This window comes from Perissodus microlepis, chromosome 9, assembly GCF_051167445.1.
Source record: "Perissodus microlepis isolate ML-2025 ecotype Zambia chromosome 9, ASM5116744v1, whole genome shotgun sequence".
NCBI lineage: Eukaryota > Metazoa > Chordata > Actinopteri > Cichliformes > Cichlidae > Perissodus > Perissodus microlepis.
In genome coordinates this window covers 24973473-24987402 of record NC_140469.1, presented here as the reverse complement: position 1 = coordinate 24987402, position 13930 = coordinate 24973473, and the positions used below count along the sequence as shown (strand labels likewise).

General features: G+C 38.7%; 1 protein-coding gene across 2 annotated transcripts in view; it reads left to right on the top strand.

Moving 5' to 3' along the window:
* The window catches only part of LOC146380587 (cadherin-18), a 186547-nt gene that overhangs the window by 78461 nt on the left and 94156 nt on the right, over nucleotides 1–13930 (top strand). Inside the window, exon 1 of one of the 2 annotated variants that reach the window (XM_084939782.1) lies at nucleotides 10160–10407. The exons of the other annotated variant lie outside the window; for it this stretch is intronic. The gene's annotated coding sequence lies outside the window, so the exon portion shown is untranslated. Of the gene's footprint in view, nucleotides 1–10159; nucleotides 10408–13930 lie in introns of those variants that run through there. 2 annotated transcript variants of the gene reach the window in all.

The window sequence follows — 13930 nt, the reverse complement described above, 5'->3', positions numbered from 1 at the left end:
AGAGGCAGCGTGCTCTTCAGCAAGACGTTTGATGCATTCTAATGAGGAAACAATGTTTCCATAGTCGGCGGAAAAAACAGCGATTTGTTTGATTCCTGAGCAGCAATTTGTTTTGGCTGGTTAAGTGCTCATGTGTAACAGTACTCCAAGTATGCTCCACAGAGGGAAAAGTGCTACATGGATTTTAAATGTTAGGGCAGTGTGTAACCTTGATGCTCGTCAGCAACATATAAATTAAATGTGCTGTGGAAGGAAAACAAATTCCCAGTCCTACTCTGCTGATATGTGTCTCCCAGCTTCAGTATAGCCGGCTGCCTCTGCCATTTGTCTGTGTCCACAGCAGTTCCAGTGCACACACCCGCCCAAACCAGCAGCTTGAAATGAGATTCACTCAAGTGCATAATCCCTCAGTTCTGCTTAGCTGTGATTAATTGACCAAATATCTCTTATATATGAAGTGTCCACAGAACCGTTCACAATTAAAATAAAGAAATAAATAAATAAACTGGCTATCTTGTACAACACAACGTCCTCACAAGTTAATCGCTTACAAACTTGTCCAAGGAGCACACTGTAATCTCAGAGTATCGTTAAAAGCTCTTCCCCGTTTAGCCCCCCTGGCAAAATGATTTACTGACACGCCATTAAAAACCCGTCAGGGAAATAGACATCATGCAGAGAAATGGCCCTGCAGATCGATACCCAAGTAACCTCTGAAGCAATGTGTAGCTTGTCATAAGGAAGAAGCATTCGTGTTTACAGTTTCATACTCATAATTTCAAGGAAGTTATTTAGGCCTTCATTATTAAACCATCGTTGAAATCATTCACTTCTTGTCACCTTCATACAGGTTTACTGGCTATGTGCTACTCTTTGATGAAACTTTACATTTTACCATATTGTGAACTTCATACATTTTTTTTAAACTTGAACCTGGTGTATTTTATATGTCATAATAAACATGTGATCCCTTAAACACATGCAGTCTTAAATAGAATCAGGAAGTTGTCACCTAATAGCTTAAAGTGGAGTTTAGAGGGAGAAAATAATTAATCAGCTATAATTTAAGTGCTGGTTACCACAAGCAATTATAACTTTATGGACAGTAATAGTGACTGGAGTTTCTGAGAAACCAGAATGTATGGATTGCTTTATATCAGTCAGCCAGAATAACATGTCCTCATCTCACTTATGCCACCAAAGATTTTACAATACTTTCAAGTGAACTGGAATCCTGGCCTCCTTTATGACTGAAGAGCAGAGAAGTAGTAATTCTGTCACACTATTCATAGCGATGCAACATTCGACCATTCATGGAAACGATCAACAATACTGACAAAGTGCTGCAGACCATATAAATGTTAACTATAAGTACTGGTTGCATGTCAGTAGCCTCCTAAACTCAGTATAAACTGGATATAAACTCCCTTATTCCAGATTTGAGGTATAGTCAATGATCAAAATGCAATGAGAGACAATTTTTGCATTGTCAGCTTTTTGTATGATCATGAATTCATTTTTTACTTTGGGTTTAGGTTCAATCTGGATCAGTATTAATGGACAGAATACTACCTCATTCTGAAACAAATCATAAAAAAAGGAGCAGGAAAGGAGTTACACTCATAAGGAATTATAGTCTCCAGCAGGAAAATACATGAAACATTTATTGTTTTTCACAGTAAGAGCACATTACGGGTGAACTAAGCTGTGCATTTTAACTGCATCTGCTTGATATTGTAGTTTCAAAACAGCAGACATCAGCTGTCACATTGTTACAGAGTCAAGTGTAAGTGCATTAACCATTCTCTTTTCCTAAGTGTTTATCAATTCTCCTTTGCAACTTTCCTCGATATCATGATGGTTTCCACCAAGTTCTAGGAAAATCAATTAGGAAAAGGAGATAGGAGGCAATATTTCTGAGTATTTCACCTTACCCAAACATTCAAAGTAAAACAAGAAGTAACCCAAACTGACACTGAGACATGACATTTAACACTAAAGATGACGACAAAGACTGGGGAAGACATGAGGCAGGAAAACTAGAGGCACAAGGAAAGTAACCAAACTTAAAGTCAAACCAAAACACAAGACTAACAATACAAAATCTCAGGAGCATGATTTTGTGTTTGCCAGACACATGAGTTGAAAGTCAGAGGTTTTGTACAGAACAGAGCAGACTTCAGTGACAAAAGTGACACAGTAATTAAGTAAAAGGAGGAGATTGGATGGAGGTGGGTTGCAAAGAGGCTTGCATATGTGCAGCAACTGTAAAGTGACCAAAGCAACTTAAATATCTCACACTATTTGGAATTTGCCAATTGGACACAAGGAATTGTGGCTTGGCACTCAGACTAGCTGATGTCAACAATGTGGTCTGCCTGATATAACATTACAAACGATTCTCTTCTAAACCTAATCCAGAAAAATCAGCTATAACGTCTATAAGTGATGCATATATTACACAGCAGAGTCAATAAAGGCTTTTAAAATTAGTTGTGTATGAATATTTAATCTGTGGGAGACAGCCCTGACTACCTGTACTGATATTGGTGCAAAGCATTGCCAGTGGATATAAATACAATTCTTAAACTTAAAATAATTGGGATGATATTTTGCAACTAACTAAAACCAGAAAGCTGCATGCTCTAATTTTTTTAGAAACACAAACAGCAATAATTTAGGACGACATATGAAGGACCAAAAGTAACACCAGGATTATGATTTAAACCAGCTACTTGTACTGCACAAATGCCTGTGAAAGTGTAAAATACAGCCTGAACATCTGGCAGTAATGGAAAAGTCAAATCCTCATGAAGTGTGAGAGGGGTTTTTTTTGGGGGTTTTTTTGTTTAAGTGCTAAGACTAAAAACACCTGCCTGCCGTTTCAAGGAGAGTCATTACTTTGTTTAATATACTGAGCACATCCATTTTAGAATGTTTTTGAAGCTGTATGCCAACTCTGGATCCAGACCAGAAACACAGTTGTCTTGGCAGGAAGAACTAGGCTTGGATGATAGATGAAGCTGGAGGCAGTGTGCTGAGGAACCGATGCCTTCGAGACCCCTGTCTCTCCATGTCCACTTCCTTCTGACTCTCATCTTGCTGTTCTCCTCCTCGTCTCTGACGCCTAATCTGTCTCCTCAGCAAGCACACTCTGGTTTACAGAACCCCGTGATGCATCAGCCTCCATTCTCTTCATGTCTCCTCTGTGGCCTAATTGATGGCAGAACACTAACAAGTTGCCCTCCCTCAATCTCTCCAACGTATCCTGGTCTTGAAGGGCCTCTCTCTCCCCCACTCCTGTACTCATCCTCCACCCCCACTCTCCCATTTCACCGCTGTGTTCATTATTCATTAAGTTTCCCTTTGGATCCAGAGAGAGCAATAGCATAGCTGGATTCATAGGCGGACTCAACAGCTGGCCCAAGGGTAGCTGAGTGATGTGAATGTGTGTGTGCAGAAGAGAGCGGTAAAGAGTGGTTGACTGATGGAAAGGAAAGAGTGAAAGTCAAATAATGCAGAGCACCGTGCTGAAAAAGAGTTTCCAAACAGTGTAATTGGCCTCTGAACCCATGAAACACAGTGCAGCCAAGCTGAGAAGTGCTGGTTATAGGAGATGATTGTATTTTGAAACTAAAAAAGGACTGTCGTTAAGCTACGAGGCGGAATGCACTCATGGACTCGGGATAAAAAGTAGACTTATTTTGTGTGTTGTTTTAGCAGAACAGTTCTATAGAATATCTGTATAATTTCAAGACATATTGTTTGCCGTTTACCCTAGTAATCATTAAACAACTGGACTTCTTGGTGTTTCCTACACTGAATAACTGCAATGCCCTTAGAGTTTTTCATCTGTTTGGTTTTTCCTTGTTCGTCTAATGGCTCTTTTTTGCCTTTGTCTCCAGTTCACCCTGTCAGTGTTCATTGTTTTGTCTTTGTTTTAGTCTGAAGTCACCTCATGCTTTATTTTAGTATTCAGTTTATTTGGTGTCTCTTTGGTTGGTTTGCTACCTTTGTTTTCTTCCTTTCGCCCTAATCGTTTCCACTTGTGGCTCATTTCCTGTCAGCTCCCCATACAGTGCCAAGTGTTTCTTGTCAATTGTGTCACTGCTGTGAACCTGTCTCAGCTTTATTTCCCATGTTCTTGGTCACCTATTGGATTCACTCTTGTTTACATTTTAGATTATTCTTTGTTGGACTCATCTGTTAATTGCTGGGTATTCACTATGTTTCATTTGTTGCCCCATTGTACCAATGTTACCTCCAACAGGTTCATGAAAGAACACTTTTATTCCTTGTATTCTGCCTCTGTTAGTTTTTTTGTTTGCATTTAGATCCTATTTTTCTTCTGAAGTGAAACGCTAAATCAGGACAAAGTTGTAGTATATCATTATTATTAATGATATCATCACTGCACCATCAAGTCATCATTAAAAAGGACAATAATGAATGGCATATACATAAATCAAAAAATAAAATAAACAAAAGAACAAAAACTTGTGTATGGCAATGTATAAAAATACTAGGGAGCTACACAGCTGGCAACAAAGACATATTAAATAACTAAAGCAAGATGCACAAGAAAAGTGACTCTCAAAATTAAATGGAAAGTCAAGAGACAGAACTCGGGATAGCTAGCCAAACACTACAAAGTGAGAAAGCTTGAAAGAAACACCTGCAGTAGAGGATGCCAACAGGATGCACAGCAAGCTAGAAGAATAAAAGAATAATTAAGGACATGGCAGAGTATAATTTTACATGGTTAACTTTAAATCAATTAATACTGCCATTTCACTCAAGTCCACAAATTAGTGATTATTTTGGTGACTGTCACCAACTGGATAACTTACACACAGATCCACACAGACGTTAGAGACACTAAATAGGCAGATTCTGACCACCTATTATTATTATTGTTATTATACTGGACTTCTATGGATTTACTCAGATAATAACATCTAAGACATTTAGCTAATTTAATCCATTTTCACTAACAGGCTAAAAGATTGTTTAGTGGTTTACTTTTGTGTGCTGGGGATTAGAGAATTAATATTTGACCAGCTGTTGAATATATTAAAATAAGTTTTGGATATTCTGTGACGCTGTTTGTTCATGCTGTGAATCTGTGCATTTATTCTTGGGTCAAGTTGTGGCCAGACAAACAACATCTAAAAGCCCCAAGGGACAGACACTGTGACAGCCTGACAGTGACATGAGATGTGCTGACACTTGAGTAGGAAAGTTTTTGTGGCTGAAGATGCAGCTTCAAATTTCATAGAGCATTGTAAAGCAATACAAGGACAGATTCAAAATAAAACATAAACCTTTATTCAGTGGCTCAGTACATTACATATGCACAGCAAGGCCAGAACTGACCAATACATCATTCTGTTTTTTCACAAAGGAATCTATTCTGTATGGAAAAATTAAAATTCAGTTAGTTTAAAAATTCAGTTGGTATGAATACATGGGACAGCTGGAGTCAGTTCATGGATCTTAATTTATAATAAATGTTGTTTTTGTTTGATAAGCTACATAAATGACTCATAGGTCAGTGTTAAGTATTAAAAACACACCTACATAATTTAAGATATCAACCAGTGTTGTGTCTACATAAAAACAACTTGGCAAAGTACCTGTTTTAAACTGCTTTTAGGACACTTTATTGCTAGCAGCATGTCACAAAAATCACATAATTTGTTCCCATTTCTTTAGCTGAATCAATGAAAAACGCCAATGATAACACAACTTGATAGGCACTAAAAAGGTGATTTAGAAACAGTTTTTAAGCAGGAACAGAAAGCGTGTAGTGTGTCCTGAAAAAAGTCATATCCTTAAGAAATATCTAAAAAATCCAACAAAGACCTGACACGGGGTCTTAGAAATGCATCCTTTGGCCCTTCAATTGAACCTGTTCACTGAAACCTTGTTAGAAATGGTCTCAGTGGAAGGATGGTTGTCAAGAAGCCATTCTTAGAGAAGGGAAAAAGTGAGAAAACAATGAGTTATTAGTCAAGAACTGGACTGAAAACCAGTGGTAACTGGTCTTATGAAGTGAAGAGACCAAATGTTGTTAATATATTTGGAGGAGGTTGAAAGATGTATAACAGAACAAGAAGCTGATTGTACTGTAGTTCCATGTATGGTTGCACATTTCATTAAACTACTGTATCCTAGCATTTTCCTAGCAAAAGATGCACACATGAGGGATGGCCCAAGACTTTTGCACAGTGTCTTCACTATTTAGACCATGTCCAAATGGGAAACATGAGACAGCAAATTTATAATGGGTAAGGTCAACGCATGTGGAAAACCACACTCCTTATGCCTGGAGTCTTTATAATTGTAACAATGAGGTTAATGTGTAAAACTTTTGAGTGCTTAAAGACACTGCAGACAACAGTATGCTGGAGCAGAAACTAATGTATATAGTAAACCCAGGAGGGATATGTTTTCATTTCTTTGAGACATAAAAGATAACAATAAGCTAGTAGAAGAAATTTCAAATTTTGAAATCTATACATTTTCGTCTTAGAAAATGCCAGAGAAGCAATTTAAACTTTATAAATCTTCACCCTGTTTTACTTGAATACCACGGCTTAGATGTTGACCTCACTCCCTCAAGCCTTCTGAACTCACCGAAGTAATTGCTAGCCATGCTTCGCTTATGGCACTATTGAGATTCTGGAGGATGAAAGTGCTCAACTCCTAGTGGTTCAGAAATCTCAACCAGAGAATCTAACGGATGCTACATGTTTTTAACGAGTGCTCCGTTTTAAAGCTAAGTATGTTTGATTGGGTTGAAAGCTTTTGAAATATTATATCACATATAAATGGGTTTTTTTCCCCATCAGAAAATTATTTTATAAGGAAAAAAAAATCAGAAACAGACCCTCCTGCTAGCACTGCTCTGGGCAAAGATCAACCTCAGAAGTGTACCTTTTATCCCTCCAAATCGCAGACCAATTATTTGGTCAGGCATGTTCATAATAATAATAATAATACTAATAATAATAATATTAATAATAATAATATTAATAATAATAATAAAAACAACAATAATATTAGGGCTTTAAGCTACTACTTTAAGCATCCTGTCCCTTGATGAAAGTATTTAGACAACAAAGTACACTGCTATGTTCCATGTTGGAGTAATTTTGTCCTGTTTTTTCCGTGTCTACTGTAGCCTACAGAAACAGTTTTGCAATATAAAAAAATATATTATAGTCCTGTGTTGCATGGAAGCTTTACAGTGTATTACTACCAGTTGTTTGGTAGTTATTATCCTTTAAAGTGCTAAAGTTTAAATTTAGCACTGAGTTGAATCCCTGTAGAGACTTTGTCATTGTGGGCGACATCGCTGTTTGCATTTATATTTTGGTGCTGGTGTGTCAGCTTTGCACGAGTGAAACTGAGCTGTTTATGCTGGATTTTGAGCTAAAATATCATAAGCTAAAGAAAAGAAACAACTTCAGAGCCAAGTGAGCCAATGCGTGTATAGTCAGGACCATGAAAACAAAAAAAACAAAAACAAAACAAAAAAAATTGGCACATGTCTACATTGATAAAATACAAGGTACTGAATTAGCATAATGTGAAACATAAATACAATTACAGTGTATTCAGTTTTCTTTCACAAAGACATTATCCATATGTCAATCAATATACTGTGTGTACACATCTCATATTACTTCCAAGCATACTTGTTACAGTTGTGGCATAGGACACGCCAGAGCAACAGTGTAGATTTAATGCAGCACTATAAATCAAGCATTAATTTAGTGTTACTGGTGCAATCTCACATTTTATTGATATAATAAAGTACTACACATCTATATGCGTAAAAACATCATCCCTCATGCTAAACTGGGACTCAACTTGCATGCCATCACCTGTGTACCTTGTTTGATGAATTCTGGCAAGATATCAACTTAAATCAGCTTCTCTCATGATTGTGCTACTATTTGCAACTCACAGTTATAACACAGCTGATGAAATACTGCTTCTGAAAATTTTAACAACCACCCTGAAGATGAGCACTGGCCAGACATGCTCATTTGCTACAGAAATCTTGACAATGGTAGCTATTTGCTGGCTGAACCTTCATAATTTTGTCAGCCATACAAAACACTGGAAATCCCATTTTCACAACAATCACATTCAAAACTCAACATGACAAACAACCAATACATCACCACTAAATTAGCAGTTTGAACGTAAACACACACATTCATGTGAGTCTTTTTGCCGGCCAGTACAATATATAACATTTTATGCCTACTTTTCTGCTTTTTCATTTCTTTATGTTGATGATGAATTATGTCTGGGCTTGAGCAACTGAGTTACACTGAGGTCTGATTCAACTATAAGAATTTCAGTTATGCTGTAATTTATGACTGAACTGTAGCTTGCTGTTTATAATTTTCCCCCTCGAGGGCATCAGCATTTACTTTCTTCTACTGTCCATTCATGTGGTTTAATGCTTTTGTTTACTATTCATTTCAATGCTTTGAGTCAGAATTGCTAACAGCAATGTGCTATGAATTCATAAATCTTAAATCACAAACTTTTGATTTAAAAAATATATATTTTTATTTTAACAATTGGAAAACTCAGTGTGGGGCAGGTAAAAGAAAACAGAAAGACAATTTGGAACTGAATGAGTTTTAAACACTTAAAATGAGAACTTAATATTTAGTCTGTTGCTCCCACTGTTCTAAACACCAATTTGATTTAGAGTCTCTTGTGCTTTTAAAATGAAACTCTAGCTTCAAGTGAAAAACAGACTAGAACACATATACACTCACCAACCACTTTATTAGGTATACCTGTTCAGGTGCTCGTTAATGGAAATATCTAATCATATGGTATGGAATCATGATGACCTGCTGTAATTCAATCCAAACACCAGGATGGGGGAAAAAAAGGTGATTTAAGTGAATTTGAATGTGGCATGGTGGTTGATGCCAGATGGGCTGGTCTGAGGATTTTAGAATCTGCAGGTCTACTGGGATTTTCCCCACACAGCCATCTCTAGGGTTTACAAAGAATGGTCCAAAAAAGACAAAGTATCCAGTGAGTGACAGTCCTCTAGGAGAAAATGCCTTGCTGATACCAGAGGTCTGAGGAGAAAGACACAGACTGTTTTGAGCTAACAGGAAGGTAACAGTAGCTCAAATAAATGCTTTATCCAACCAGCTTCTGCATTCAGAGATGCTCTTCAGCATAACACATTCAACTTGAAACAGATGGGCTATGGCAGCAGAAGACCACACTAAGTGCTACTCCGGTGAGCTAAGAAGAGAAAACTGCACAATTCAACCAGGCTCATTACGACTGGACGACAGAAAATTTGTTAAACACCATCATGTCTGATAAGTTTCAATTTCTGCTGTAACATTCAAACGCTACAGTCAGAATTCAGTGTAAACAACATGAAAGTATGGCTCCATCCTGCCTTGTATCAATGATTCAGGCTACTGCTGGTGGTGGGGTTGCAATGCTGTGAGAGATATTGTGATGCTATCATGTCAGTATGGGCCAAAATCTGTGTTTCCAGCACCTTGCTGAATATATGCCACAAATAATTAAGGCACTTCTGAAGGCAAAAGAAGGGTCCAATCTAGTGGTAGCAAGGTGTAATTAATGAAATGTTCAATGTAAGTAACTTTTTTTTTAGATGATTTACACATGAACATAATAAAAATGATATTTAGAAAACGGTAAAACACCCTCAGTAACTTTTTAAAGCCTTTAAACTTTCAATTTGCCATTTTTTTCAGTTTCAAAGTACACCTCTTCCCATGAAGTAGTGTTCGTTGTGTTCTGTATTCTGCTGGGACGCTCTAAGAAGGTAGGCTGTCTGGTGCTCTGTGTGTGTGTGAGTGTGTAAGAAAATGAGAATGGGATAACGTATCGCTTCCTGATCACTATCTTACATAATCACGTGTTAACAGAGAAAGACAGGAGAAGAGGAAGAGAGGGAGATAATGGAGAGAGGTGGGGGAGCGGAGGGGGGAGAGGGGGGGGGGGGGGCGCTGCGAGGCGAGTTTCAGAGCCGTGGATTGATCTGAAAACCGACCAATCCCGCGCCTTCCTCGACTTGAGCCGCCGCAGTAACCGGGCACGATTGGAGGATTCATTGGCGGAGAGATGCGCACACACGCACCGACTCGGCTCTCGTCCGGTCGCTCGCACATACGCGCACACGCACACGGGAAGGAAGGGAGAGTGTCGGCTCTCTGCAAGCCGCGCTGTGAAGCTTTGCCCTGGAGAGGATGACAGTGGTAGAGGAAGGGAATTGAAAGAGACGCAGAAAAGCAGAGGATGGGGAAAAAACTCAAACGCGAGCATTCTTTTCGCCCTTAATCAGCTGTCATGTGGGTTCAGGGGGGTGCGCGTGGACAGGTAAGAGAAAAATAAGTTTGTCTGGCTTTTTTCGCTGTCTAACCTATTTTAAGTTGCCATTTGTATGTGTGCGTTTAACTCTCGGTGGCGTCCTTGTGCCTCCGCGTATACGCTGCTGTGCTTCATAGACCTGGTAAATAAATTGCCTGGGGGTCTTGCGCGTGTGAGTACGCGCTTCTAAGCCGAGTTTGACCGTGCGCGCGTTTGCATTTTCACCCCGCGTGAAATTGAGCACTAGGCGGAAAGAAACGGACATAAGAAGGTGGGGGGAAAAAGTAAAAGAGTGCGCACACGTCATTTTTTGGGGTTATCAGAAGTATATTTGGCTCTGAGGCGTTTCGGTCTTTTCTCCCGGGGTGTTGTTTCACACATCGGCTCGGTGGAGTTATGAATGATGGACAGGCTGCTCTAACAGAGTGGGAGTTGGAGGCTAACCGATACCTCTGATGTGTGTGCCGCACCAGTGTAGCCAGACTGAATTTTACGCGCACTGCAGGAAACAAGAGTCCACTCATTGACTGCAGCTTCTCTAAGTAGAGCTTTCTCTCTCCGCACCAGACCCCGTCTCTCTGTAGGGAGACAGAAATAAAGGCGCATTTAGAGTGAATGCCTCAGTTATCTGAATTCTGGGAGATGCTTTGACAGTCGTGTGTGTGTGTGTGTGTGTGTGTGTGTGTGTGTGTGTGTGTGTGTGTGTGTGTAAAAATGCCTAAGGCAAGTGTCAGTTGTTTAGCTGTCCCTGTTAATGTTGCGTTGATTGGCTCCTGGTAAGCACAGGGTGGATTGTATAGCTGCCAGTCTTGCACTGCATCTTTCAGGGATCCTCACCTCTTTGATGTGTTTGCAAATGTTTGAGAAAAAAGATGCCAAGTGTCATGCAATTCAGTGGCATGTTTTGGGCTGCAGTGTCTGGGAAAAGGATGATATTTGCTTCATAGCTGAATACTGAATGGCTTTATTAGAAACCATCTGGTTGCTACTGTTGGAGTTCTGACATTGATGTAGACAAAAATGCAAATCCTGTTTCTTATGAAAAAGGCTCTGTGTACGAATGTTCCTTTTCTTTATTTGGGGCCCTGGGAATACTCACAGTGGATACTATTCCAATTGCCAATTTAGATATAATTAGAGGAAAAACAAATCTGTATTTTAGTATCAGTTAATTTGTCAAACATTTGCCAGATACTTGGCCAAGGGTTTAGTTGATAGGATGTGAAAGATGACTTAAAATGCCCATAAGAGTATTCCATGGTGCAAAAATCACTAAAGGCCCACATTTGGAAAGCTTTTACCAACACTTACTTCGTACTTCTGCATTATAGGTGGCTCCAATAATTAATCAATCAAACATCATTGATTCGTTTCAGAGCCAGACTGAAGACCAGTAGTTTGGTGACAACAGTGACCTTCTGTATGTAAAAGGCATCACATACTTGCATTCATTTCATGAAGGAAAGGCCCTCTGCAGAACCGTGCTACAAATTGCCAGTCTTATCTTTCTGTGTTTGCCTGGATAAGCCATTATCACCTATTTTTCTAATATTTGTCAGAAGATGTTACAGGAGCACCACACGATTACCGACCTAAGCTCTGAATTAATTATCACAGCCTTCAAAGTCCAGTTAAAACGATAGCAGGAACATAACACAGCAAGTGTTAACTTTATCATAATTTCTATGCATGTTGTTGAAGAAAAACTGAGGCAGCTGACTGGGTTCTAAAGAGGCCTTAAGTGTTGGTGCTTGAATCTGAAATGTACTGGTCATCTGCCCAATTTAATCTGGCAAGTGGAAGAGTCTGGAATAGCATGGCAACATATGCAAAACATAACCCACCAGCTGCACTAGCAAAAAGATAGTAAGTTTTACAAATTATAATGAACTTCTTTGAAATAATGAGTGAATGATTGGAGTTAAATTCATTTTCTAAAAACGTACACACACACACACACGAGCAAATCATGTAATTCCAGCATTTAACAGACCAGATGATCATGTGGGATGCATCTATCCAATAAGATGGAGTGGCACATTAGAGATCATTACCTGCCTGGTAATAATCCAAGGTGAAATGCAGATGTACTAAAGTAGCCTGACTTGACTTCATTAGACACTCTTGGTTGATATGGAAGATTTTTCTTTTCTCCAAAGTGTCCAGAGCTAATTGCACCATTCAGTCAAATTTGATTTTAAGCAAGCTGCATTTAAAATCATCTGTAAGTGTTTGAATATCACGCTGTGTATAATGCATATGGTTCATAGTGTGATAAATGCATCAAGGCCAAAGTGAACATGTTAATCACTGAAATCCTTGTTTGATGCGAGTTATGCAAACATTACCATCAAGTCAAGTGTCAACTGAAGTGTGAAAAATTTAGCAATTATCAGTCACTCATTAAAGTGTGTTTGTAACAGAGCAGGCATCTTAAACACTCAGCATGGCAGCTACAAAATAACAGTTTGTCAAACTAGGTGCAATTTCAGAGCAGGCATTCAAATTATAGGAAAGCTACACTCAGCTACCCCCTGCTAGCCACAAACAACTGTGCCAAAGAACTCTGAAAGGCAATGTTTTGATCGTTTCTTTGATAAGTTTGTCTAACTGAACACCAAGGTTCTGTCATATCTCTAGGAGACTAGACAGCAATAAGAACAGTGGATTGTTATTGCTCCAACAGCACATTCAAAAAGGTCATTTAAAAGATGAATCATGCCTCCAAACAATCTCTTCCCAGAGAGCAAAGGTGGTCATACTCGCCCTATGTGTGCTCAATAGCACATAAAACATAAGAACATAATTCAAGGAAGAATAATAGATTCGGAAAAGCAAGTGTTGACGAGTCTTGTCAGCACTGCAATCTTCTTCTAAATCCAGGATGGTGAAATAATCCCCTGCTTGTAATGCAGCAGTGTGACTGTATTGTGTGGCTTGCAGTGTTAAATGATGTATGGGATTTTGTTGTTAAACTTCTGCAACATGACACCTTGATGGGAATGTATTCATACACGCAAAAATGAGTTCTCAAATTGAGAGTTAATCATGCACTAAACACTGTATTTTAAATTCCCAGCAGGGGCAGCATTCATTAATTTGAAACAAGTAAGAAAAAAAAAAGAAAAAAAGAAAGAAATAGCTAATTTGAACAGCTGATGGAGGGAGAAAAAGCAGCCTTAATAAAAAATTAAGGAACTGAGAGAATCCAGGGGACACCTTTACCAGGATATAATTGAAAATGATTGTTGCAAATGAGGTGCAGAGCAAAGTAAAAAAATAAATCTTTCAAGCTGAATTGTAACCCATTCTGGTTTCATCACTGCTTTTTCAGTAAAACAGTTTTAAGATTTGTAGAAAATCATTTAAATGGGGTGAAGTCTGTTGGATTCACTGATATCATACTGTCTGGAGCTCATATTTTATCACATATTCCTGATATTTTGGTATATAATCCATTGTCCTAAGGTAGGTGCCTATTGTACACTTGTTAACCAGTTTAGTTAATCAGGATCGGTGCTTACTAGCATCC